At 42.1% G+C, this 27,650-nt stretch overlaps 6 non-coding genes across 6 annotated transcripts; 1 reads left to right on the top strand and 5 right to left on the bottom strand.

Annotated features, from left to right (window-relative positions):
* Nucleotides 1-22,740: 22,740 nt before the first annotated feature.
* On the bottom strand, nt 22,741-22,813 carry trnak-cuu (transfer RNA lysine (anticodon CUU)). Its single transcript has one exon. It is a non-coding gene; the product is annotated as a tRNA-Lys (tRNA).
* Nucleotides 22,814-23,660: 847 nt separating this feature from the next.
* On the bottom strand, nt 23,661-23,801 carry LOC141307912 (U4 spliceosomal RNA). The gene has a single exon (XR_012346838.1). It is a non-coding gene; the product is annotated as a U4 spliceosomal RNA (small nuclear RNA).
* Nucleotides 23,802-24,264: 463 nt separating this feature from the next.
* On the top strand, nt 24,265-24,346 carry trnas-gcu (transfer RNA serine (anticodon GCU)). The gene has a single exon. It is a non-coding gene; the product is annotated as a tRNA-Ser (tRNA).
* Nucleotides 24,347-25,346: 1,000 nt separating this feature from the next.
* trnan-guu (transfer RNA asparagine (anticodon GUU)) lies at nt 25,347-25,420 on the bottom strand. The gene has a single exon. It is a non-coding gene; the product is annotated as a tRNA-Asn (tRNA).
* Nucleotides 25,421-25,621: 201 nt separating this feature from the next.
* trnak-cuu (transfer RNA lysine (anticodon CUU)) lies at nt 25,622-25,694 on the bottom strand. Its single transcript has one exon. It is a non-coding gene; the product is annotated as a tRNA-Lys (tRNA).
* Nucleotides 25,695-26,541: 847 nt separating this feature from the next.
* LOC141307874 (U4 spliceosomal RNA) lies at nt 26,542-26,682 on the bottom strand. The gene has a single exon (XR_012346799.1). It is a non-coding gene; the product is annotated as a U4 spliceosomal RNA (small nuclear RNA).
* Between the last annotated feature and the right edge of the window lie 968 nt (nt 26,683-27,650).

Genomic DNA, 27,650 nt, shown 5'->3' with positions numbered 1-27,650 from the left:
GTGGTATAGGCTATGTGGGAAAAACGTCACGTCAATTGAAACAAAGAATTAGTGAACATAAGAGTTCGATCAGAAGAAAAGATATTAATTATCCAGTTGCGACACACTTTCTAAATCTGAATCACGACGTTACCTCTTTACGTTTCTGTGGGATTGAGAAAGTAACTTTGCCACCTAGAGGTGGAGACATTGAATTACTTCTACAGAGACGCGAACTGTTCTGGATTTATACCCTTCAAACTTTATCACCTATGGGCATGAACGATGAAGCACCATTTAATGTAATGTTATAGTGATGGAATTGATTTGAATGATGTGTCGTTTTTATTATGTATTTACAATGAGTTTGAGTGGCTATGGAGTCCGTTATAACAATTTGATGCTGTTTGATGACAATGTGTTGTTTATGTATTTTGGATGATCTTGTTAATCTGCAGTGGGATCTTTGTTGATTTTTGTAACTATCAGAATTTGTAACTGTTTATGATGTGATGCTAATTTATACTCCTAATGAGTTTAATTGTTTACAGATGGAGTTTTGTTAATTGGTCGTGTGTTTATCTTAAAAGAGATGAATTTGAACATTTGTATACTCCTGATGAAGGTCGTTTGACCGAAACGTTGTTAATAAAGATTACTACTTTACAAGTCACGATAGTGTGCGGGAATTGCTTATATATTCATTAAATAATATAAATTTATTATTAGCGTGATATTAAGCGCAGCGGAACAATGTTCCTAGGCGAGTTTCCGCACGGACGCTATTGAGTGACGCACAGTAACACACGCACAGTTAAGGTGCGTTCCGACAAAGAACTTATACTGATACTCTTTGGTTCCGATCGACAGGGTTCCTACGCAGTATTCACTGCTCCCTTCGCTGACAATAATCGCTCATTTGGAATGCCCTGGAACGTCATCAAAGCAAATTAACGGCAGCGTCACGCAGATTATGATTTAACATAAATACATATTGTAATTTATTTTACTTTCAAATTTAAATACATATAAAATACATATAAACGTATGTATCTAAAAAAATATAGTCCATATGTATATGTTTAGACCGTTAACACATTAACAGATTTTTGTGGTCTTATCTCACGCAGTTTTTTTTCCCCACACACAGCCTATATTTAACTATCCTGTGATAACATTAAATAAAACAAGACAGAGATACACCTCGCCAGTTTTACTTTCATTCATAAAATACAATATGCAAATGTAACATGAATCGCCATAACCATTCATAAACACTCTAATTTGTATAATAATAATAACAACATTTATTGCAACCGCTTCATTTCAGAGCCTTAAAAAAAAATTTAAATATCACCCAAATGTGTCGCTTTTATTTATTTTATGCAAGAATTCTGTTGTGTATTGGCAGCTTTTCAAAATAAAGATTTTGTAAGTTCTTATTTTTTTTGTACCGAAAATGAACCGAACCGAGCTCTCCAAGACACTGTACCGAACCGCATACGATTTTAGCGTACCGTTACACCCCTAGTAAAAACTCAAAATTTTAGATTTTTTTTAGACAAAAAAGACACTTTTTTTCTTTGGGTCTCAGGAGGATAAGACACATTTGTATTATTAGTTTGATTATTTTGATGGTACCCTTTAGACAGCTTTTGATAAGCAACTGCATGTCAACAATTAGCCTATTATTAACAGTATGCTAAATATATGTTAACACTGTATTTTGATGGTTCCCCAAAAGACAAACTGATTATAAGTAACTTTGCAAGTATGTGAACCTTCTACTTAGCCTAAGCTTAACCTAGGTCTACTAATACTCTAAGGAGTGTTAGTTGACATGTAGTTGCAAAGTTGCTTATAGTCAATAGACTAAAGGGGACCATCAAAATAAAACTTAATATAATATAAAAAAATAATGTAATATGATATAGTCCATTATAAATGAAGTAGATTTATGGTGACCATTGTGTGTTATGAATTATCATAATCTTAAAGGTTATAACCTGAAATATTGAAGTATTATAATGTATTATAATGGTTATGATTATTCATGAGATGATAGAACATATTATAAGTTTTTTTATAATGCATTATGCATTCATTATAATGCCTTAGAAATACCCAATGGTCTTCATTGAAAGTGTGTCTTTAGTCTGTTGGCTATGTTAATTTGTACTCAGCACACTATCTATCTAACCTCAGAAGCAGCAATGCACAAATATTGTACTTAGGGCTGGTATCTTTTGGGCTGTTGTATTTCAATTTGAGGATGGGTGTTCATGTGTCCTCTGAATAGAACATGTTTCCAAATGTATCTTTGGTTGAATTTTTATTATACAATACTTATTCTGGTGATTTTGAATCATGCACCTGACAAATATTCTAATTTACAAAAAAAAAAAAAAAAATCCAAAACTATTATAACCTTGGTAATCGCCAACAAAGCCTTTTCTACAAAGTATTAAATAAAGTGCGTTCAATTATATTTCCCTGTGTCATTTCACTTTATTTATTATGACTCAACTTGTTTACTTAAATGTTCTGATTTCTTTGAATGAATTCAGTATTTGGCTTGATGGCTACATCTGGTGGAAATATATTTTGTTCCTTCTTTTTTTCCCTTTTTCCTACCCCCCCCCCCCTAGTTATATTTTTATAAATATAAGATATAGAAGTGTACAACTAATACAATCTTACAATTCACATAATTACAACTAAATGTAACTTGTTTGTGCTTTTGTTTTGGCTTTTTTTAATTGTCAGACTTGCTTTATATTTAGAGCACTGTTTGTAGACAGCATGCAGTCACCAAACATGATTTCTCACATTTCAAGGTTTGCTTTGCGCAAAATTAATTATTTTCTTAGAGACTTTTGCATATTTACCAAAGTGCTAGAAATCAACCGTTTTAAAATTAGAAGCAAATATTGTTTTTTAATGTTACAGGGGGATTTTTTTTTTATATTGTTTAGGCTAATTAGCCTACTTATTATTGTTACAACTGAACTAAATGCATGATGTCTGCACACATTATTCATTAATATCTTTAATTTCAGCTTTGAGAATAAAAACCAACCTGTTTGTTCGTCAGTGTCTTCATGTTTGACTCTAAATGTTTCTAAACTCTTCATGTCTTCACTCTCCTCTTTAATAAACTCCATCTTTGTTTGTCTCTCAGTTTCTTCATGTTTGACTCTGAATGTTTCTTCAATCCTCATGTCTTCACTCTCCTCTTTAATAAACGCCATCTTTATATTAGTGTCTCAAGTGGATCTCTGTTGATTCTCCAGGAGTTTTTCTGTGTGTTTGGACACTCTGTCCTGTTTAATATAAGAATAATTAATAGAAAGAAAATATCAATGCAAACTAAATCTCAATCTGCATCTCAATCAGCTCCTAGTTCAGTAGTCAGTGCACTAGTAAGACATTCAGAGAGTTAATAGACTATTAAATAAAATTGATAAAATATACAAATTACACAAGGTTCAAATTTAGGTAGGCTATTTTTTATTTACATTTGGTATTCGATTAATTATCATATCTATTACACTCTCATGAAATCATTTTCGGTTGTGATCCACTCGTTTGTGTTTGTTGTTGTCGTTTGTAGTCCGCGTGCCGCTGAATCGAATCACTGAATCATTTCACAAATTATTTGATTCAAATGATTCGGATTCTCAGTTTCTCTCATCACTTCTTATCATCACACGATTGATTCATGATATAGAGAGAGAAATGAGACGCACATTCTCTGTTACTAAAGGCTAACGTCTTTAGTAACTCTAAAGCAATACAACGTTATATTTAAAAATGATGATTTATTTTACATAGCTTGTAAAAACGCTTTAATTGATGCAACAATATCCATTAGTTTAAAAACTTTAAAAGCACAAACCTTTCTTCAGGCGACTCACAACAGATGAGGAGCGCGGTGCATCTTTATGACGTCACACCAATAGAGCAAAATAAAAGTCCCATTGGTGCACTGCTCTCTAGAATCACAAACACACAATATAAATGCTGTATATAGAATATAATTTCGTACCCATATGATGATGCTTTTCTAAAGTTACTAACATTGTAAATCTATTATTCTCCTTTTTTAATGTACATTTATAACACTTTATTTTATGTTGATATACCTTGCCAAAAATATACCAACATATTCAGTTCACTCCATATCTTCTTTTATTAAAAGTGAAAAGATTAGATAATAAATACAAGACACAATAAACAGTTTATTAGAAACTTTAACTAAAAGTACATCTTCAGGAAAAAAAAAATATGTCATATTGTATTAGTGTTACGATTTTAGTGAAGTTAAATGTTTTGAAAGCAAAATACCTTTAATACACCTGCAGGAAAATTAAGATCAGGAGACTTGTTTGAGCTGGTCCTGTGTGTCGCTGCAGTCATCCAGACTGACTAAAACACTCAATCACTGTAGTTTATTCAGATTTCAGGAGGCTGTTCTTACAGATGAAGACAAAGCTCTCAGATCACAAGCTTAAACACAGTATTCGAGGGATGTGAGCAGTTCTATACTATACTCTAACTATAGCACTCATGATCACAGAGATCAGGGAAAGTGTTCACAACTTGACTGTTCATTAGCATTAACAATGACAATTAAAAAGACAGAAGCATCAAGAGTAGCCTATCACAGACAAAATATGACAGTGTCATTTTACATTTGTATTCACACACACCTAAAGCAAAAGAGATTGATTTACAACTGAACATTTCAGCTAAATTTCCTAAGCAATAATTTTATTTCAACCAATATAATTGTGTCTTTTGCAGTAATGATTGTCACACCTATGGACTGTCCTTGTGTGTTTTTTTTTTTTTTTTTTACAATGTGCTCCTTGTCCTTGTTTGTCTTTATTTGGTTTTCCTGTCACTGTTTCCATTGTCTGGATCAGAACGATAAATGGCATTTACATTTTAAAATGAATATATTTAGCTTTAGGAGTGTGTGAATATGAATGTGAAATGATGGTAAGTGTCATCTTTTGTCTTTATTGGCTGTTGATGTTTCTGCCTCATTTCTTTAATTGGTGTCTTTGTTTCTGATCAATATCTGAGTTAAATATGTGTAGTAAACGGGGCTCACGTCACCAATGATGCTGTGATTTTGGGTCACACGTCACTCAAGGTGCATTTGTGAGTCTATCAGATGACCAATTCCCACCTCGCTGGGTTCAGTGTATCAGTCAAAGACTGTTAATTTGGCAATAGGTCAATAAATTGAGACTTGCACCCTGGAAGGAGTTGGTCAACTGATTTATCTGAAAGTTTGGTGGTTTAGCTAGCTAGTAGAGCCTTGAATCATCAACACAATGAAAACACAATTGTAATAAAATTAATGAAATTTATTAACAATAGATATGCAAGAGTAAATACAACACTAGTGATAAACCAATAAATGAATACACACTGCTAATAGATAATAGGCAACTAAATGTGAAAGAAGATACCAAATAAAGTGTAGAAACTAACAAAATGGAATGAACGCAGAATGGCAGAATGCAATGCTGTTGAGCTGAAAGTAGCAATATAAGAGATTTCTATGGTAATGTTGTCTATGGGAAACCCACTTAATGGCTCTGGTAGGTTTAATGATAAATAACTGCGTATTTATCTTTGAACAAACAATATAGCTATCATTTGTAATGCTGACCACAAGTAAATGTTATCTAAACAGGTTAGAAAACATAGGCTGCAGGTATAAACTAAGCCAAGGTCTTTAGGAAAGAGGTTTGGTAAGTTTATAGTTACGTTCCACTTGGTCGGGTGATCAGTCCGGCGGCAGAGACGTCTTCCACTGGTGATGCGGTTTGCATATAGTGGGGAGGGCACAGAGTTGCGTTCCGGTAGCCGTCGAGGCGCTGACCTGGAGGATGCTTGACTTCTGTTGTGCCAAAGAGGGTCCTTAGGGCGTGGACCGGGCAGCTGGGTCAGATGGATTCTCACAGGGTCCTTTGCAGCAGGGCTGCGTCGTTGAGGATCCGTGTGTTCAAGGCAGTGTCTGCCAGTGTGGAGGTCCTTTGCGGACTGGGTTGCGCTGCTTTCGGAGTGGCAGGAGTCAGACGGGGTCCGTCACTGCTGGGTCCTTTGCAACTGAAGGGCAGCCGAATTCAGTATAGAAGGTTTACTCAAGAGCTGAGTGGATCCTTAGCTGTCTTGAAGTCTCTTTCCTCGTCAGGCCAGAAACTCAGGACCTTGTATCTGCTAATGTCTTAACCTTGCGGGGTTCAGACTCAGAACGGTGTAGCTGTTAATGTCTCTTCCCTTACGGGACTTAGACGCAGTACAAGGAGTGTCTTTTCGGAGGCTACCTTTATCTCTTTTTGATGAGGAGGAGATTGGAATCTAGCGCCTCTCCATTCCAGGAATGTGATTGGCCACTTGTGTCTGAGGTGGCCATGGTGTTACCCGCCCTAGTGTGGAACTCATTTGCATATAGTAGAGTACAAAGTTAGACAGTGTCTTTTACAATTTACCCAATGCAACATTTCTTTACCAAACCTCTTTCAAATTGTTACCCACATTATGAGGAGCAAAAAGAGTCCAAACATGATAGAAAACTGTTGAACAATCACTTATTCATATCATAATATGTTAATACGCCTGCTTCTGTGAACTGTTAGGTTAACAGTCAATGGCCATCAACATACACTGTACTTTATCAAAGGGTGAAGTGAATCTGTTGCAGTTTACATCAATTTAAGGTCCCAAAACATATGTATGAATGGATTTGGATGGATCTTTGTGGCCTTCTTTGTTTCGGCCACTGCTGTTGCATCCTGAAGGAATTTTTATGGCAGTCATTCCCAAACCTTAGGATTGGAGAGGGTCAATCCGTAGTCCAATGAGAAGTCCTCTCTTAGGTGGTCGTGGTTGCAGAAGGTCTCTCTTCCTGTTCTGTTAGAGGTGTCTGGTAGTTGTCTTGGCATCTTATCTGATGTTTCTGAACATTTGTTTATGCTCCTCAACCAAGATCCAATCACAGTGTGGCACATCTCCCTCCACCCTGGCAGATAGGGAAGGGGGCCTGCCATAAACTGACCCTTGGAATGCCATTTCGAAAGTTGTTCACTACATCTCCCCCCTACCCGGACTGATCGAGGACCCAAAGTCGTTGATCGGGTCGGGGTGCTGAAAGGGAACAGCGGGGACAAACACACCTCACCTTATCCTTCGACCATTGGCATTTTAGAGTATGCTATAGTTCAATAGTATGTATACATAACTAAATTTAAGGGAGTATAATAGTGATATCCTGTTTCAATACTACAAACAGGTTACTTATAAATCTACATGTAAGGAAAGAAAGGTGTGATCAGTGTCAAGGAACACTGTAGTGGGCTATTCAGTGAGTGGGTATAGAGACTAAACAGTGTTCTACTACTTTATCTAGACAACGTTACTAGTCATAGTAGGAGAAAGCTCAGGTAGTGGCCTGCACATGGCAGATTTTAGCTCCAGAGCTTCATTAGGTCTCACCCTTCTCTGTCCTGCCAGATTAGCCTGCAATTTGTGGATTCGCTGGTACAGTATCCACCCTAGGGGGCCCACTGTGACCCACCCACATAGTGTTAGAATAAGCAAAAGGCTGTCACTGATATCCCATCCCCAAGTGAATGGCACCTTCTTATGTTTTAACTCTACAGGTGTAGCTCGTAGGCTACCTAACTGGAGGCTTATCTTTGCTAATTTAGGTCCCTCAAACAGGATTTGCTTCCTAAATGACTCATCCACTTCTAGTGTGTGTCCTTTAAAGGAATCAACTATTTCAAAGTCCATGTCATGCATGTCTGTATCAAGATGGTATAGAGCCACATGTTCAATGTGGAGAATTGCTCCTACTGGGATTTGAATTAGCATGGTCTCATTAAGGAGGTGTATTGTGGTAGCGGTATCATGACGATCATGTGTCACTATGGCTTCACTCACAGGGGTGTTAACCAGCCATTTATTTCCTGCTCTCTCAAATTGCGTGTTAGTTACATCCTCCCTGTGTGTCACAACAGCTTTGCATTCGTCATCCTTAGTTAACCTTTTAATGCCACATAGGCTTTCAACAGGGTCTCTCACGAAAGGTTTACTGGGGCACAGAAAGTGAATGTCTTTGATAACTGTGCATAGATGTAGATTAGGTACCAGATACATGTCAGGATTTTCATCTTGGTAAGCTATCAGTGGGGGTGTCTCAATTTTTATGTGTACATCTTGAGACCAGAACCCTAAGTTTAACACTGATTTTATCCTGTATATGTTCTTAGTGTCAATTATTGGGAGATTTAACAGGAAACCAATTTCCTTAGCTTCTGGGTTAACGTGAATTGGTATGGCACTTCCCAGGCTGTAAGCTAAATGTACCTGCAGTGTTTGCGTGGTTCCATGCAAGGCCAGATTCAGAATATTTGTCACTAGCTCAACCGGTACCAAGTATGAAGGGATCCTGTTTGCTGCTAAATTGTCAATAGCAAAATTAACTTCTCTTAGCAAGTCTTGCATAAGTATTTGGACCCTTTGGACATGGGCATAGTCATATTGTATGACATCCACTATCCTGCCTATACTGTGGATAGTATAGTTCAACAGAGTTGTATGCTGATTTATGGCAAGGATCGTACCCTCTAATGTCCTGTCCATCTGCTGCAGCTGCTTTTGCTGAGCATACAATTTCTCTTGTATCTCAGGCATTTCTCCTTTTAAACCTTCTACATGCTTCCTTAAAGTGGTTATGCTAATGCTGTTAACTGTAGAAGTACCAACTGAGAGAAGTGAGCCCAAGGCGGATGCCGTTGTCAGCACTGTACCTAGGGAGCGCTTTGAGCGTCTAACACCCTTTAATTCCTCCTGTGTTATGGTAACTTTCCGTAGCTGTTTAAGCATGTGGATTGTGTCTAACTGTGCATGCCCTATGTTATCCTTACTCCATTGGGCTGCATGCCAGGGTACCATTCCCCCTGAGGTGACATGTTTCTTATACACGTCAGCAGGGTCCAGACGGACAAATACTCTCTGAGTGTGCACATAGCAGTCAGTCACTAAAATTCCAGGGGCATCCTGGAGTACAATGCCAGTTGGAGGGCCTGATCGTACTATATCCAGGGGCTGGGCTGCATTGAGTACGCAGATCAGAGTGGTTATGCAGAGCAGGTTCATTCTGAAATTACACATATACGTAGTGTCACTTCACTACTTCTTAACGCAACTTTCAAGTACAACTACCAAATATCACTACGCTTAAGTACAACAACCAGTCAACGGTGCGCTGGCTCCAGTGCCTGACACAGTATAGATTTCTCTACACTGCCTGGATCTATGTGCTTCAGCAGGAGTTACTCCTGAGTGGTAGCTACCCCTTGTATTCCCATGTGGGGTTTATAAGACTTAATCTGATTAAAGTGGACCCACTTGTACTCAGGGGATCTTCTCCCTTTGGGGATCTTAACTACAGGGCCAATCCAACCCATCTGGAGGTTAGACCATGGAAAGGTGATACCTGCCCGCTGAAGGAGAGCTCTATGATGGGGGTTTGATGGCTGAAACGGACAACAAACTAAGCAACCTTGGATATAAGCTGCAATGTCTTGTTTCATCTGTGGCCAGTATGCTACCTGACAAAGGGTCTCATGTGTCGCCTTCACCCCCCGGTGGCCTCCACAGGGTTCATCATGGGCATGCATGAGCATAACCCTTCTGTGGGCTGTTGGGACCACCCATCGAGGCGGTGTGTTCTCATCAGGAGCATATACTAGCAAACCCTTCTCTAACCTCAGGTGGTGTCTGATAAGGTACAGGGTTTTCAGGTCACTTGACTCTGCCAACTTTTGTTCAGTTATGGGATGTTTTACTGGGTCAGAAATTAATAGGTAAACAGTGCTGATCACAGGGTCTTGCTGTTGCATAGCAATAAGGTCGGTATCTGCTAGCTCTCTGCATATCACTACAGCCTGAGGGGTGTCAGCAGGGGCTGTCACTGTGTTCTTGGCCTGTCTGCGTGTGATAGCATTAACACTTACAAGAGGAGGCTCTGTTGTTGGAAGCCACTCATTCTGGAACTGCCAGGGGGTACCTGCTATGGCACCTGCTTTGGCTAGTCTATCAGCTTCATCATTACCTATTTTGTCTGGGCCAGGAGTTTGTGAATGCCCTTTTACTTTCTTCCAGTACACGGTCATGCCATCCTGACTGACAAGGACATCACAAGCAAGGAACAACTCCTTATGCTTAACTTCCTTTCCTCTAGCATTTTTCATACCATTCTGTTTCCAGTGAGGAAAGTGAGAGACAAAACTGTGCCTGGCATAGTTTGAATCAGAACAGATTACTAAATCCCGGATCCCATACTTCACTGCTTGTTGTAAGGTTATGAGTGCAGCAGCGATCTCTGCGTACTGACTAGACTTAGAGCCTAAGGAGAACTGCTGAGCACCACGGGAGGTGTCGTTCTCCCAGACTATCCCTACCCCCGCCTGAATGTGTTGTTCATGGTGATAAGAGCATCCATCAATGTAGGCCTTAGGAAGGCCTGTGCAGACATTTTCATCATAGTAATGATGGCTTGAGATTAGCGAGGGTGTGGTGCCTACCATGTTGGCTTCAGGAGTGTGTTCTCCATCACTGCAATGCTGGCATGCAGCTAATCCTTGGCCTAGTGCCATCTTATTGTTCTGGGCATACCTTACCTCTACATCATAACCTTGTAAAGCCATCATCCATGTAGCAATGCGACTGTTTGAGACTCTCCCCTCCCTAAGCCTTTGGCTGTTTAGGAACTGGACAGGCTGATGACATGTCTCAACAATGACTTTCTGGCCACCAATGTAGCTACGGAAATGTTCAATTGCCCATACTGTAGTGAGCAGGGCTTTCTCACAGTCTGAGAATTTAGCTTCTACACTGCTGAGTGCTCTGCTAGCATAGGCAACAACCCGCTTGTCTTGGTCATGTTTTTGGGAGAGTGCTGCACTGAGGCAGTGTTCAGAGAAACCAGCCTCAAGGAAAAACTCCTTGTCTTTGTCAGGGTAGGCTAGGCATGGAGCAGTGCACAATCTCTCTTTCAGCTCTTTCATGGACTGTGCTTGTCCTTCCCCCCAGCTAAATTCTCTGTCTTTCTGAAGTAGCTCATGCAATGGTCTGGCTATGTCTGCATAATCTTCTATGAACTGACGCGAGTAATTGCACACTCCTAGGAAGCTACGCAGTTCAGAGACGTTTGTGGGAGGTTTGATATTCTTTACTGCTTCAATTCTACTAGTCTGGGGTTGGATACCATCAGGACCAACAGTCAGTCCCACATACTCCACCTTGGTTCTGCACCATTGTCCTTTGGCTAATGACAGTTTAGCACCTGCCTCAGTGAGCTGGGTGAGAACATGTCTTATCTCAGCTACATGATCTGGCCAGGTCTGACTACGCATGAGGATATCATCAACAAAAATTACATTGCTGCGTGTAGCTGCATCACTCATTGCCTTGCGTAGAAATATATTAAACTCTGCGGGGGAGTTTGAATAGCCAAATGGACACCTTTTCCAAGTGAATTGTCTACCTCCAAAGGAAAATGCTAGCTTGTACTGGTCTGCAGGGTCTACCTTCATTGTCCAAAAACCATTTGCCACGTCCACTGTGGAGAAATATTTGGCTGTTGTCACCTTGGCTAACTCTTGGTCAAGATGTATCATGGGCCAACGTGACAGGGGAACCTGTTTGTTGAGCTGGCGGTAATCTACAGTTAAACGCCACTTTCCACTCGGCTTTAGGACAGGCCAAATTGGAGAATTGTAAGTGGAGTTGCATTCGCGAATGATCTTTTTCTCTAACAGGGAATCGATAATTTCCTGAATAGAGTCAAAAGCAGCAAGTGGGATTCTGTACTGACGCACAAAGGTAGGCGGGGCATTTGGATCTGTGGGAATACGGACAGTGTGGACATCTGTGACACCGCAATCATAGGAATCCCTAGAAAAGATTTCCTGGTGTTCATAAAACACCTGCCGTAATTCCTGACGCTGGACCTCTGTGTCCAGAGCATCTGCCTGTGCTAACTGTTGTTGCACCTCTGCCTCAAAACCAGGGTATGGTTCAGTACAAGGTTCCGCATCTTGCTTATCATTCAGTGGTACAGATGGCTCCTGGGCCATCACAGTATGTACCACTATCTCGCCTTCACTGTCAAAGTGTACTCTGCACATAGTCCCCTCAATCACAGCTGGATGGGGTGTGATGGAAATCATTTTTGTAGGGTAGGTGAGATACACTTGCTCATAGTTGTCTTTCTCTATCGGCAAATCAGGAAGCTCTCCTATGACAGGAATAGTTAATTCAAAATCATGAAAGGAGCTATCAATTATATACCCTAGAGGGGTGCGTGGGGGAATGTGGATACTTCCTCTTGTGAGGTTTTGTACCAGCATGTAAGTTGAGCGGTTGTACAGTTCAAGCTGTGGGTTCCCACAGATTGTGAGTCCCAATTTGCAAAATTGAGCAGAGGGCTGGAAATAGGCTAGTACTGTCTGATTCAGTTCTTGACCCCTTTTAATGATAAGCCTGATGGGGACCTCTGCCGTTTGGGCAGGAACCACCATTTCGAACTCATTCATTACCTGACATGCTTGAGGGATTGTCTGACCAGAACGCATGTTGTTAGGATCACCGGATAGCACGTTAGGACCAGTATCTGCCCTGGACCACAACACATTGTTGACTGTGTCTAACAGCACTCCTAGTCTCACTAACACATCAGAAGCGATGTATACTGAGTGTGGCAGGTCAGGTACCACAAGCATGTAGTGCTTGAACTGTTTATGGCCAAACTTAAGAGAGACTGAGCAGACTCCAACACTCTTAACTGTTGTCAGGGGACAACTGGAAAGCCGCAGCTCCTGTTTCTTTTCCACCATGGGGGTCATGCAACATTTCTCCTGTAGCTGCATATAAAGTTCCTGACTTATTGCTGACTTCTCTAACCAGAGTGTAACCACAGCATCTTTGACAGGTACCTCATTGATATGTATGCCCCCTACCACATGGGGATTGTACACCTCAGTGTTATGAGGTTCCAGGGCGCACAAAAATGCATCTTTCTTCTTTAACAGCTGCAAGGGAAGTCTGTTCTCGTGAGCTGTGCCTGCTAAGATTTGCATGTCCCTCGCATCAAGTGTTTCTCCATTGAAACTGGAGTCCTGCATTGTCTGCTGTCTAACGTGAGATGTTTTTCCTACCTCGACAGCCTTGCAGGACTTCTGACTGGAGCTAGTCTCTCTGATGGGCTGTGGGATTCTGACCTGTGCCCATAGTTGACAGCTGTGATAGTCAATCAAAGGTGCGAGTCTATCTAACAAATCCTGGCCGATAAGAAGCTGTTCTGTATTAAAACCAACAACATAGAGAGGGTGAACTATTTTCATTTCACCAAAAGTTAACTCCACCCAAACCCTCTGACTGATAGGGGCCTGGTCTTGTGTGTAGCTGGTTATCTTGATCTGACAGCTCTCTACCTTAAGCCACTTGCCTAGTGAGTTAGTTGCTTGGGTAAGCTCTTTAAACAGTCCAGGTGACACTAAAGAAATTTCTGAGCCAGTGTCTAGCAGCGCATCACATACTAAGGCACTTTCAATGGAAACAGAAATGTAAATCCTTCCAGCCCTGCCCTTTTGTGTCAAGTCACCCAGAAACTGACAGAGACTGGGGTGGGGTCTGCTGACATGTGAGTGGTTAGGCCTCACAATCTGTTCCCTACTTTCCCCTTTCCCTGGCTCTTCCCCCCACCCTATGAAGTACACTTTAGGTGGGGGAGGGGAGGGGTCCTGGCCTAGTCATTGCTTAAAAGGAGGGTCTTTCTCCTTCTTGGAAGTGTTCTCCTCAGACTTAAGGTCTTGGAGGGCTTTAGCAATCATTTTCTGAATTTGCTTAAAATTTACCTGGTCCCTTTCTTCAGTACCTTTGGACTCCCTTTTCTTCTGACTGCCCTGTTTGTGACTGTCCTTTGATCTATCTCTGGGTCTCCTTTGCCTTTCCTCTCTGTGTGCATGCCTGCCTCTCTTGTATCCTCCATTACCGGAGGATTTATGGCCCTGGGTGTCCTGTGTGGACTCACCAGATTTTGGCCGAGAGCGGTTGGTCCGCGCAGTTCCACTTTGGGGAAGCTCTGACCCTTCTAGCTCCAGAGGAGCCTCACTGTCATTTCGCAGTTCAAACACATGGGCACCTGTCTCCCTGTCTTTCTTGTCTGTGTGCAACTTCTCATTCTCCCAGGCCCGCATGGCAAGCTGTCTTAACTCTGCTGCAGTCATGCGATCAACATCTACCAGAAGTGAGAGGGATTTCCTAATGGTAGGATGCAAATTACTCACAAATAAGCTCTTAAACATCACATCTTCTTCGGCTCTAGGGGAATCTGCACCAGCAAAATACACTCTGCGTAAGCGTTCATAATACTCTCTGGGTGACTCATAGCGACTTTGCTTAGTCTGCAAGGCAGAGAGTCTGGAAGTAGACGGGTTCTGGTACATTGTATATTCTGCTCTCAGGGCCCTACACAGTTCATGGAAATTACCAGCAATGGCCGGACTTTGTCTCTCCATGAAACCATGGACAGTTCGCACTGTTGTTTTCCTCAGAAGGAGGAGTTTATCTGCCACAGTGGCCTCAGGGATATAAGACAATGCATAACTCACATCCTTAAGGTACAACTCTATATTGCTTCCGGGAGTATCAGGATTAAACACTTCAATGTCACGTGCTAATTCCCTAAGCTGCCGCAGTCGGCTATCCTTGGATAGTGCTGGGCTGGGAAAATCAGGAATGGGGCGACTAGTCTTTCCCCATGCTGGGGAGTCAGCATCTATTCCATGAGAATGGCTGGGAGTGGAGACGGTTAGGTCTCCCGGTGCTGCAGCATCACTATGGGACTGATAACGCTGTTGCTGTGAGGGGCTACCCAGTAGGGGGTCTTTTACTGCTGAGCCAAATGAGCTGAAGCGCACACTAGGTGGTTCAGGTTCAAGGGGCGTGTCCCTACTTATGTCTAACTGCTCCATCCTTTTCTCTATTTCCTCTAGCCTCTGCTCTGCAACAACAGCTTTATCTGCCCACTCTCTGGCTCTGGTAGCCATTCTATCGTGCTTGTGTTGGACTTCTAGCAACTTATCATCTGCTCTATCTAAGTCCTCCCTGAGTTGGACTTGGGTCTGTTCTGAACGGTACAGATGTTGTTTAAACAACTCAGACTGTTTACGAGCATCAATGTAAAGTTTGTGCTCTCTTTCTAAGTCCATTTTTAGACCAGAGATATCAGACAAGGCTGACGTTAATTCATCTTTAACCTGTTTTTCATTCCTACTCAATAGCCTTAGTTTGTCTGCCTGTGCTGACAAATCATTTTGAGCCTGAGCCAGTTCTGTTTGCAGAGCGGCTACGTCCTGGTCACCAGGTATGGTGCCTGGACTTGAATCGTCAATTTTGAGTCGTTCACACTCAGTTTCTAGGTCTAGATTTTTATCTTTTAACCTTTTAATTTCTGCTTCTTGGCTGTCAGTGATACTCTGCAAGTCTTCTTTCTCTGCAGATAGCCTAACAGTTTCGACCTTCAAATGGTCGTTTGCCTGGCGCAGATCAGCCAGCTCACTCTTTAGCTCCTGGATTCTCATATCCCTGTCTCTTACCTGTTCGTTGGCAAGGGATACTCTGTCTATAGCTTGGGTTAACTGAGCAGCCCAATTTAGTGCTAGACTCGAGAGGAGTTTGGCTAGCGTGGGGCCCTTTAAGGCCTGGCCCGCAGCTTCAGCTGTTAGCTGTGCTGTCTTGAGACTGATTTCTTCATAGGTTAAGCCCTTAAGCGTTTCTATGTACCCTGGATTCACAGCACTGGTCAGGTCTACGACCAGCTTTTCAGGCAGGGTTAATTCAGCCATTTTAAAAACAGATATTCTACTACACTTAGCGACTAATCTGTTCTAACGCTTGCCACAAAAGTGTTATTAGTTGGAATCACTGAGACAATGCAAGTGACACACTGACTAGTGATAAAGCTTTAGCACTTGGCTACGAGTTGTCAGAGGTAATTACCCTTATCTGACACTCATCTAAGTTTCACCAGGACTCACTTGATAGACTTACAAGGTATAGCAACCCTTGGTTATAATTTAGAATCAATTAGCTATAATCTAAAATTACAACTTCTTCTAACAGTAGAGTTTCCTGAGTGAGGAAACTTTTACCAGATCTATGCCACTGTAAAATGGTCCAAAACTTAACCACAACTCTTATTACTTGCAAACAATTCAACTGCAACAAATCCTATTCACAAATAGTACCACAAAGCTGAGTAAGGAAACTATGAATCAGGCTTGGGAGGAACCACCTGCTTTTACAAATAGTAACTGACCAAACTGAGGAACCTAGTTTCCTGTTAAAGTAATTACTCTTGAAATCTTTTAAGTCAATTCTTTTGTGTTGATAAATCAACTGGCTCGTTTCAATCTTAGCTAGCCCACCCAGGGACGCCAATTTATGTAGTAAACGGGGCTCACGTCACCAATGATGCTGTGATTTTGGGTCACACGTCACTCAAGGTGCATTTGTGAGTCTATCAGATGACCAATTCCCACCTCGCTGGGTTCAGTGTATCAGTCAAAGACTGTTAATTTGGCAATAGGTCAATAAATTGAGACTTGCACCCTGGAAGGAGTTGGTCAACTGATTTATCTGAAAGTTTGGTGGTTTAGCTAGCTAGTAGAGCCTTGAATCATCAACACAATGAAAACACAATTGTAATAAAATTAATGAAATTTATTAACAATAGATATGCAAGAGTAAATACAACACTAGTGATAAACCAATAAATGAATACACACTGCTAATAGATAATAGGCAACTAAATGTGAAAGAAGATACCAAATAAAGTGTAGAAACTAACAAAATGGAATGAACGCAGAATGGCAGAATGCAATGCTGTTGAGCTGAAAGTAGCAATATAAGAGATTTCTATGGTAATGTTGTCTATGGGAAACCCACTTAATGGCTCTGGTAGGTTTAATGATAAATAACTGCGTATTTATCTTTGAACAAACAATATAGCTATCATTTGTAATGCTGACCACAAGTAAATGTTATCTAAACAGGTTAGAAAACATAGGCTGCAGGTATAAACTAAGCCAAGGTCTTTAGGAGAGAGGTTTGGTAAGTTTATAGTTACGTTCCACTTGGTCGGGTGATCAGTCCGGCGGCAGAGACGTCTTCCACTGGTGATGCGGTTTGCATATAGTGGGGAGGGCACAGAGTTGCGTTCCGGTAGCCGTCGAGGCGCTGACCTGGAGGATGCTTGACTTCTGTTGTGCCAAAGAGGGTCCTTAGGGCGTGGACCGGGCAGCTGGGTCAGATGGATTCTCACAGGGTCCTTTGCAGCAGGGCTGCGTCGTTGAGGATCCGTGTGTTCAAGGCAGTGTCTGCCAGTGTGGAGGTCCTTTGCGGACTGGGCTGCGCTGCTTTCGGAGTGGCAGGAGTCAGACGGGGTCCGTCACTGCTGGGTCCTTTGCAACTGAAGGGCAGCCGAATTCAGTATAGAAGGTTTACTCAAGAGCTGAGTGGATCCTTAGCTGTCTTGAAGTCTCTTTCCTCGTCAGGCCAGAAACTCAGGACCTTGTATCTGCTAATGTCTTAACCTTGCGGGGTTCAGACTCAGAACGGTGTAGCTGTTAATGTCTCTTCCCTTACGGGACTTAGACGCAGTACAAGGAGTGTCTTTTCGGAGGCTACCTTTATCTCTTTTTGATGAGGAGGAGATTGGAATCTAGCGCCTCTCCATTCCAGGAATGTGATTGGCCACTTGTGTCTGAGGTGGCCATGGTGTTACCCGCCCTAGTGTGGAACTCATTTGCATATAGTAGAGTACAAAGTTAGACAGTGTCTTTTACAATTTACCCAATGCAACATTTCTTTACCAAACCTCTTTCAAATTGTTACCCACATTATGAGGAGCAAAAAGAGTCCAAACATGATAGAAAACTGTTGAACAATCACTTATTCATATCATAATATGTTAATACGCCTGCTTCTGTGAACTGTTAGGTTAACAGTCAATGGCCATCAACATACACTGTACTTTATCAAAGGGTGAAGTGAATCTGTTGCAGTTTACATCAATTTAAGGTCCCAAAACATATGTATGAATGGATTTGGATGGATCTTTGTGGCCTTCTTTGTTTCGGCCACTGCTGTTGCATCCTGAAGGAATTTTTATGGCAGTCATTCCCAAACCTTAGGATTGGAGAGGGTCAATCCGTAGTCCAATGAGAAGTCCTCTCTTAGGTGGTCGTGGTTGCAGAAGGTCTCTCTTCCTGTTCTGTTAGAGGTGTCTGGTAGTTGTCTTGGCATCTTATCTGATGTTTCTGAACATTTGTTTATGCTCCTCAACCAAGATCCAATCACAGTGTGGCACATCTCCCTCCACCCTGGCAGATAGGGAAGGGGGCCTGCCATAAACTGACCCTTGGAATGCCATTTCGACCGTTGTTCACTACATATGAATGCAGAGGCTGAAGGTGAGACTTTCCCTGATCTCTGTGATAATGAGTCTATAGTTCTGCTGATTGGATTAGAGTCGCTGAAAATCTGGGCAAATTCCTGTAACTGCTTACATCCTTTGCATATTTTATCTTCTAATGACGATCCTGAAATCTGTCTAAAACTCCAGTGATTGAGTGTTTTAGTCAGTCTGGATGACTGCAGCGACACAGTACCAGCTCTATCAAGAGTCTCCTGATCTTCATTTCTGAGTTTACTACAGGTCTAACTGGATATTGCAGGTATTTTGGTTTCAAAACTTGTAACTTCACTAAAATCATAACTCTAATATGACATCCCAGCCGGCACATGACCGACCTTCAACGTTGAAATTTGGTTGAAAAAAGGTCAGTTGTTGTTTCAACAGTGAAACAACGTTGATGTGACGTTGAATGCTAAATGGTTGAAGATCAGTCAACACATGACCGAAATTCAACGTTGAAATTTGTTTGAAATTAGGTCGGTTGTTGTTTCAACGGTAAAACAACTTAAATAAAACTTTGAATGCTAAACAGTTATATGTGCCCTCAAAAGCAAGTGTTTAAATTATAATATTAATAATAATAATAATTAACAAGGTTAACTTATAAATCAACATAAGATCATGTCTTCAGCATACAAATAAATGTTTGCCTTTTAAATGATTATGGACATTATTATTTCATGAAACTTATTATAAAATATAAGTGTATATGTTAAATATATAATCATTACCAACAATAAAACTAAATACATTTCGCTACCACATGCTGAAACAATTCCTATTGGTTGTTTTACCTTACTGCTTTGATCATGATTGGTTCATCTGGCTGTCATTCAGGAAACTGACAGGTGAAACTGCGCGCCTTTGGAATTTAAAAAAATTCGACCGTTACCACATTTTCTGGTGAGGCTGTGAGCTGCATAGACTGTATGAGAGTTGCTGCTCACCGAAATTATTCAGTTGGTCACGAATTATTTTATATTTTCCTGTTATATTTTTATTTTGAGCGTATTTGAATTGTAAAATCCCAACGGAGAACAAAAACCGGAACACAAAGGAAATAGACGTGAGCTGAGAGTCTCTGAAAACATACAGCACTGGCTAAATCAGGTAAGACAATAAGTATTTATTATTACCTTTTAAAAAATAGTACAAGAGTTTACAAATTGGTAAAGGACATGTAAACTGCAGAAGTTAAATACTTGAGTGTGTGTTTGTGCTGCTTTATTATCACAGACAGCAAAAGTTAGAAGCTAATCGCATTTAGCGCGCTAGCAATATTAGCTCATCTGGTCATATAACGTTATATATCTGGTGTTGTTGTGTGTTGCTAGTATTTGTTAATGTCTTTTAGAGATTCACATTTTTCGATATAAATGCCATGCATTACTGCAGATGTGTACTGCATTTTAATCCTATAATAACAGTCCTAAAGATGACATACTTTATCTTTCTTTTCTGAATATCATATAATGGCAAATATCTTTAATTAAAATTAATTAAGATTGTTTAAAGGAATGGTTTAAAACGAAAAACAGCTTTTTAAGAAAATTTCAGTAAACCATTTATTCTTTCTCCTTGTAGAGTAATTAAGGATCCAGCTTATTGGCAGTTTGGTAAGGAATTGTTCATCTTTGCACTGTCAGTTCTGGTAGAGATTCATTGATCTTTTGTCATAAGTTTATTTAATGTAATACAAATGTACTCAATATAATTTTACTTGTTTCACTAAGTATACTGTTTTGTTAGAATTGTGATTAAAACCATGTTGTTTTAAACTTTAATCTGAATACGTCAAAATGTGTTTAATGAAGTGTTGTGCACTTTGTTTCCAACTCCACTGTTATTGGACTGTAAAGTAAAAATATTGTACAAGATTTGTTTTGAATTGAGTGTTTTCAGTTAAAGATATTTAACAGTATCAACACTGGTATTTTATGAAATGTTATGTTTGGTGTTTTTGTTCATGCAGGACAGCACAGAAAGCACACAAGTCGAGGAGAGAGGAGGGGACAGCATCAGAAAGGACCTAGAGCTGGGACTCTTTCAAAGATCACCTGAAGCACAACCATGATATATGCACAAGGCTGTTGTTTTTATCAGAATTTGAAGAAACATTTTGGCTTAAAATAATAAATACATTTCATTTAAGATATTTCCTGCATAAAGAATTTTATGGCGATTGCTTTTTGATCCCTTCACCACGACATGGTTTCTTATTGCAGGTTCCATTCTCAAAGTCTTTTACCCATTTGCATTGCACAAATGTACACATCTCTTATAATGAGACACATTTGTAAACCTGTTTTCACAGAACCATAGTTAACCACCAAATAAGAGATCAAGTGGTTTTAGTCAAAAAAGGTTTCTCTTGTGCAGCGCAAAATATGCATGTTATTGCTCAAAAACTTTTGAGTCTTTAACCTTCTGGGGTCTAGGAATTTGGAGAAGTTTAAACCCTGACATCTGTGTGTTTTTTGTGAAAAAAATACACTACGAGTCAAAAGTTTTTGAACAGTAAGTTTTTTTTTATTATTATTAAATAATTTCCTTCTGCTTTATAATATTTGTGTTATTTAAAATAATATTTAATAATATTTAAAATATTTTAAAATGTAATTTATTACTGTTACTCCAGTCATCAGTGTCACATGAACTTTTAGAAATCATCCTAATATGCTGTTCAGGAAACATTTATTATTATCAATATTTAAACAGTAGATTTTTTTTCCTTCAGGATTCTTTGATGAATAGGAAGATCCAAAGATTAGCATTTACTTGAAATAAAAATCATTTGTAAAATTATATACTATACTTCAAAACTTTTATTTAGCAAGGATGCTTTACATTGATCAAAAGTGATAATAAAGACATTTATAATATTACAATAGATTTCTATATCAGATAAATTGTTTTATTTTCAGTTCATCAAAGCAAACTGAAAGAATTCTACTGAGCTGTTTCCAACATATTTTTCTGAGCAGCAAATCAGAATATTAGAATGATTTCTGAAGGTTAATGTGACTTGATCATGAGTAATGATACAAATTCTGCTTTGACATCACAGGATTAAATTACATTTTCAAATATCTTCAAATGAAAAACATTTTAAATAGTACAAATATATTATTTAATTTTTCTGTACTTTGGATTGGTGAGCAGAAGAGACTTTAAAAAACATTTGTTTTAATTTTACTGTGAGAAACTTCTGAGTGGTAGTGTATAATGTCTAAAGTCTGATTACTTTGTATTCATCACAAACTGGGCTACAATAACATGTGAGCAGAATTAATGTGTTTGTATTGTTTTTGGAAAATGTTTTCGACAGGTTTTTATTTTGATTTATACAGTGTATGTTTCCAAAATAAAACTTGTTTTATAATATTGATCATGTGTTAGTTTATTGAAGTTGACAGTAAACCCATTGCTGCTAGCTATTTGTTTTTTAAATAATAAGTATATACAGGGTTGATCTAAATGCAAACTGGTTGTAATTGAACGTACAGTTGTGTATTTAACGTTGCTGAAAGGTAAGTAAGACGGTGAAACTAAGTCGCTATTTCAACGGTGAATCAACGTCATAATATCAACGTTGAAATTTTTTGCAAATCCGAAAGGTTATTCACCGTTGATTCAACGTCGACAGATGACCATAACCCGAAAGGTAAAAGGGTGAAACAAAGTCGCAATTTCAACGGTGAATCAACGTTGTTACTTCCACGTTGAAAAGACGTCACAATATCAACGTTGAAAATTTTTGCAAATCCGAAAGGTTTTTCACCGTTGATCCAACCATGGTACTTGACGTTGTTTCAACGGTGAATCAACGTTGAAATGCCGGCTGGGTAAGCGCTGTGAGTGGCTCTCAACAATGGAGCTCGAACGATGCGATTGGCTCTCGTCCATTCTCACAATGGACGGCGAGATCGGCGATTGGACGAGGAGACGGCCGCGGAAACAGACGATCCTGCTCCAGGTAGCGCCACAGAGACAGCCGCTGTTGCTTGCTGCCGCCGGATCACCTGTGTAAAAGCAAGGGTTAGGGTTAGTGATAGGGATTAAAATTGCTCGCACTAACAGCGACATCTGTTTTGAAAGATGTTTCCGGAGCTCGCAAAATCCACTCAGCCTGCGCGGCGAATGGGCACGCTGGAGCCCGCCACCCTTTTGGGAAGAAAGAGAGTCAACAAAGCCGCCCAACGTGGGGCTCGAACCCACGACCCTGAGATTAAGAGTCTCATGCTCTACCGACTGAGCTAGCCGGGCTGGTCGTGGGCTTCTTCACCGGGTCGGACCCAGTTTTCATCGGCCCCCAAATTACACAGGCGAAACGGAGGCTCTCGCGTTGTGCGAGACTGTCGAGCCCTCCCCGTGGGTAGGGCTTAGAGCAGGCTTAGAGTTTTCTTCTGTCGGTTTTGACCCAATCTGTTTTTGGGAAGCGCAGTTTGACCCAGCAGTGCGGGCCAACAACACGTTCTGTTTTGCCGCGTGAAGGCGGGTCAATGCTTTGGACAGCGTATGGTTGAGATGTGATTTTCCACCAATTTGGGGCACCTTTCTTAAGGAAATCAAGGATGATTTCATGGGAAATGGCAAACTGCTGTAGCGTTTGGCTAACAAGCCAAAGCTACAAAGGATGTACCGGTGCCCCGTCGTCCGAGCAGAATCCACATTCGGCCGTAATCGGAGGTTACTACTAACGTTCGATTGTGTCTCATAGGGAGTTTGACGCAGGGCCTCAGTGGAAAACAGGCCCTCGGCGGCTGAAACAAAAGACGAAGAAGGCATCCACATGCACATGGTTCAGGAGTGTTAAACAAAGAAACCACGCAAGATGACGAGGTGGTCCAGCGGGTAAGGCGGTGGAAGGCTAATACATTGTGCTCGACATGCACTGGAAGCTTTAGCGCCACTGAGAGCCCACCGGACCAGACAGGCCCAACCTGTTTACGATGGGTAACGGTGAGCTGTAATTGCGCTGCAGTTTAATGATACCCGTCTTGAGGACATATTTACAAAACAACAAGCCTTCTGGCTCTGGCGCTCAATCATCAGCAGACACCTTTTCGACGAGAAACGAAACCAGGCTATTTTTTCTCAACAATACTCTAAGCCTCCAGAGAGGCTAGCAAAAATTGCCAAAGCTGACTGTATTTCAAGTCATCCTGGCGGGGTATTGGGTAAAGTTTTCAACCAGCAATGATCGCGCCTCGGATAAACCTCGTAGGCTACAATATTGCCTCTGCGAAAGAATGCCGGCGACGGTCGTGACCTTTGCAGGCACCTACGTGGATGTGAACTGACAAGGTGGTAGCAAGCTTTAAACTGCCGCACAAACAGTCTCCTGGCACGGGTTGCTGCACCGTGTTTCTACGGAACAGATTAGAGGTGTGTAAAAGACGGCTCATTCACTATTCCCTCTGTGCTCAAAACAGCCTGCTGAAAGCACAGCAGCAGCAGCTGAAAAGGTCCGCAGCATGGCCTCTCTCAGTCAGCAAGGGGGCGGGGAGGCCGAGTGGTTAAGGCGATGGACTGCTAATCCCATCCTTGTCGTTCGGTTCCTTTAGCACTGGACCTTAATCTAGGTCCTGGGGACCCCATGCTGAACTTTTTGTGTGTCCTCCTTATCTAACACACTCAGTTCAGTTCTTTGAGTTCTCTACTAATGAGCTGATGATCTGAATCGGGAGTGCTAAATAAAAGACGGCACGTAATACGACGAGGTGGCCGAGTGGTTAAGGCGATGGACTGCTAATCCATTGTGCTCTGCACGCGTGGGTTCGAATCCCATCCTCGTCGTTCGGTACATTTAGCAGTGATCCTCGGTCCTGGGGACCCCACTCTGCAATTTTTGTGTGTCTTCCCTATCTGACACACTCAGTTCAGTTCACTGAGCGCTCTACTAATGAGCTGGTGGTCTGAATCGGGAGTGTTAAACAAAAGGACAGCGCTAAACGAAAGGTGGTCGAGTGGTTAAGGCGATGCAAGGCTAGTCCGTTGTGCTCGGCACGCCTTGGTTTGTGTGGGATCGAATCCCATCCTCTTCATTTGATGCTTTAGCACCACTGAGAGCCCACCGGAACAGACAGGCCCAACCTGTTTACGATGGGTAGCGGCGAGCTGTGATTGTGCTGTAGTTTATTGATACCTGCCGCAAAGTCTTGAGAACATATTGACAAAACAACAAGTCTTCTGGCTCCGGCACGCTATGATCGGTGGACACCTCTTTGACGAGGACCAACAACCAGCCACGCCAATAAAAGGAAACAAAACGAAGCAAGACTATCTTTCTCAACAAGCCTCCAGAGAGACTGGCAAAAATTGCCGATGCTGACTGTATTTCAAGTCATCCCGGTGGGGTATTGGGTATTGACTTTGTGGCAACATGGAACTTTTGCATCTACATTAATATTAGTCTGTTTCTTCTTATTCTGAGGTCACCGTAGCCACCAGATCCATTCTGCATTCCGATCTGATGGTCACTACAGTCCCCCGGTTCCAGTCCGTACCAAGAGCAGATGGTGGATCAGCACCTTCAGCCGAATGTCAGCGGATACTATGTCAACTAGATGAGCCCCAGAGACAGATCATCAGTTAAGAAGGCATCCACATGCCACAGCAAACTACTCGAGCTGGTGAAAATGTTCACCAAATGCCCGCCGCTGAGTTCTTTTAAAACAAGCCAGCTTATTGAAGGTGCACAAGATAAACGCCCTGAGAAAGCTGTGCCTCGCAACCCTAAGAATGGCATAGGCGTTAGTGGACACCTGACGCGCGTGCAAAACTCCGGCATTTCACACGTCCCTGGGTGGGCTCGAACCACCAACCTTTCGGTTAACAGCCGAACGCGCTAACCGATTGCGCCACAGAGACAGCCGCTGTTGCTTGCTGCCGCCGTATCACCGGTGTAAAAGCAAGGGTTAGGGTTAGTGATAGGGATTAAAATTGCTCGCACTAACAGCGACATCTGTTTTGAAAGATGTTTCCGGAGCTCGCAAAATCCACTCAGCCTGCGCGGCGAATGGGCACGCTGGAGCCCGCCACCCTTTTGGGAAGAAAGAGAGTCAACAGAGCCGCCCAACGTGGGGCTCGAACCCACGACCCTGAGATTAAGAGTCTCATGCTCTACCGACTGAGCTAGCCGGGCGGATCGTGGGCTTCTTCACCGGGTCGGACCCAGTTTTCATCGGCCCCCAAATTACACAGGCGAAACGGAGGCTCTCGCGTTGTGCGAGACTGTCGAGCCCTCCCCGTGGGTAGGGCTTAGAGCAGGCTTAGAGTTTTCTTCTGTCGGTTTTGACCCAATCTGTTTTTGGGAAGCGCAGTTTGACCCAGCAGTGCGGGCCAACAACACGTTCTGTTTTGCCGCGTGAAGGCGGGTCAATGCTTTGGACAGCGTATGGTTGAGATGTGATTTTCCACCAATTTGGGGCACCTTTCTTAAGGAAATCAAGGATGATTTCATGGGAAATGGCAAACTGCTGTAGCGTTTGGCTAACAAGCCAAAGCTACAAAGGATGTACCGGTGCCCCGTCGTCCGAGCAGAATCCACATTCGGCCGTAATCGGAGGTTACTACTAACGTTCGATTGTGTCTCATAGGGAGTTTGACGCAGGGCCTCAGTGGAAAACAGGCCCTCGGCGGCTGAAACAAAAGACGAAGAAGGCATCCACATGCACATGGTTCAGGAGTGTTAAACAAAGAAACCACGCAAGATGACGAGGTGGTCCAGCGGGTAAGGCGGTGGAAGGCTAATACATTGTGCTCGACATGCACTGGAAGCTTTAGCGCCACTGAGAGCCCACCGGACCAGACAGGCCCAACCTGTTTACGATGGGTAACGGTGAGCTGTAATTGCGCTGCAGTTTAATGATACCCGTCTTGAGGACATATTTACAAAACAACAAGCCTTCTGGCTCTGGCGCTCAATCATAAGCAGACACCTTTTCGACGAGAAACAAAGCCAGGCTATTTTTTCTCAACAATACTCTAAGCCTCCAGAGAGGCTAGCAAAAATTGCCAAAGCTGACTGTATTTCAAGTCATCCTGGCGGGGTATTGGGTAAAGTTTTCAACCAGCAATGATCGCGCCTCGGATAAACCTCATAGGCTACAATATTGCCTCTGCAAAAGAATGCCGGCGACGGTCGTGACCTTTGCAGGCACCTACGTGGATGTGAACCGACAAGGTGGTAGCAAGCTTTAAACTGCCGCACAAACATTCTCCTGGCACGGGTTGCTGCATCGTGTTTCTACGGAACAGATTAGAGGTGTGTAAAAGACGGCTCATTCACTATTCCCTCTGTGCTCAAAACAGCCTGCTGAAAGCACAGCAGCAGCAGCTGAAAAGGTCCGCAGCATGGCCTCTCTCAGTCAGCAAGGGGGCGGGGAGGCCGAGTGGTTAAGGCGATGGACTGCTAATCCCATCCTTGTCGTTCGGTTCCTTTAGCACTGGACCTTAATCTAGGTCCTGGGGACCCCATGCTGAACTTTTTGTGTGTCCTCCTTATCTAACACACTCAGTTCAGTTCTTTGAGTTCTCTACTAATGAGCTGATGATCTGAATCGGGAGTGCTAAATAAAAGACGGCACGTAATACGACGAGGTGGCCGAGTGGTTAAGGCGATGGACTGCTAATCCATTGTGCTCTGCACGCGTAGGTTCGAATCCCATCCTCGTCGTTCGGTACATTTAGCAGCGGTCCTGGGGACCCCACTCTGTAATTTTTGTGTGTCTTCCCTATCTGACACACTCAGTTCAGTTCACTGAGAGCTCTACTAATGAGCTGGTGGTCTGAATCGGGAGTGTTAAACAAAAGGACCGCGCAAAACGAAAGGTGGTCGAGTGGTTAAGGCGATGCAAGGCTAGTCCGTTGTGCTCGGCACGCCTTGGTTTGTGTGGGTTCGAATCCCATCCTCTTCATTTGATGCTTTAGCACCACTGAGAGCCCACCGGAACAGACAGGCCCAACCTGTTTACGATGGGTAGCGGCGAGCTGTGATTGTGCTGTAGTTTATTGATACCTGCCGCAAAGTCTTGAGAACATATTGACAAAACAACAAGTCTTCTGGCTCCGGCACGCTATGATCGGTGGACACCTCTTT

Source organism: Garra rufa, unplaced genomic scaffold (assembly GCF_049309525.1).
Source record: "Garra rufa unplaced genomic scaffold, GarRuf1.0 hap1_unplaced_002, whole genome shotgun sequence".
NCBI classification, from domain to species: Eukaryota; Metazoa; Chordata; class Actinopteri; order Cypriniformes; family Cyprinidae; genus Garra; species Garra rufa.
This window is presented reverse-complemented; position numbering and strand designations above follow the sequence as displayed.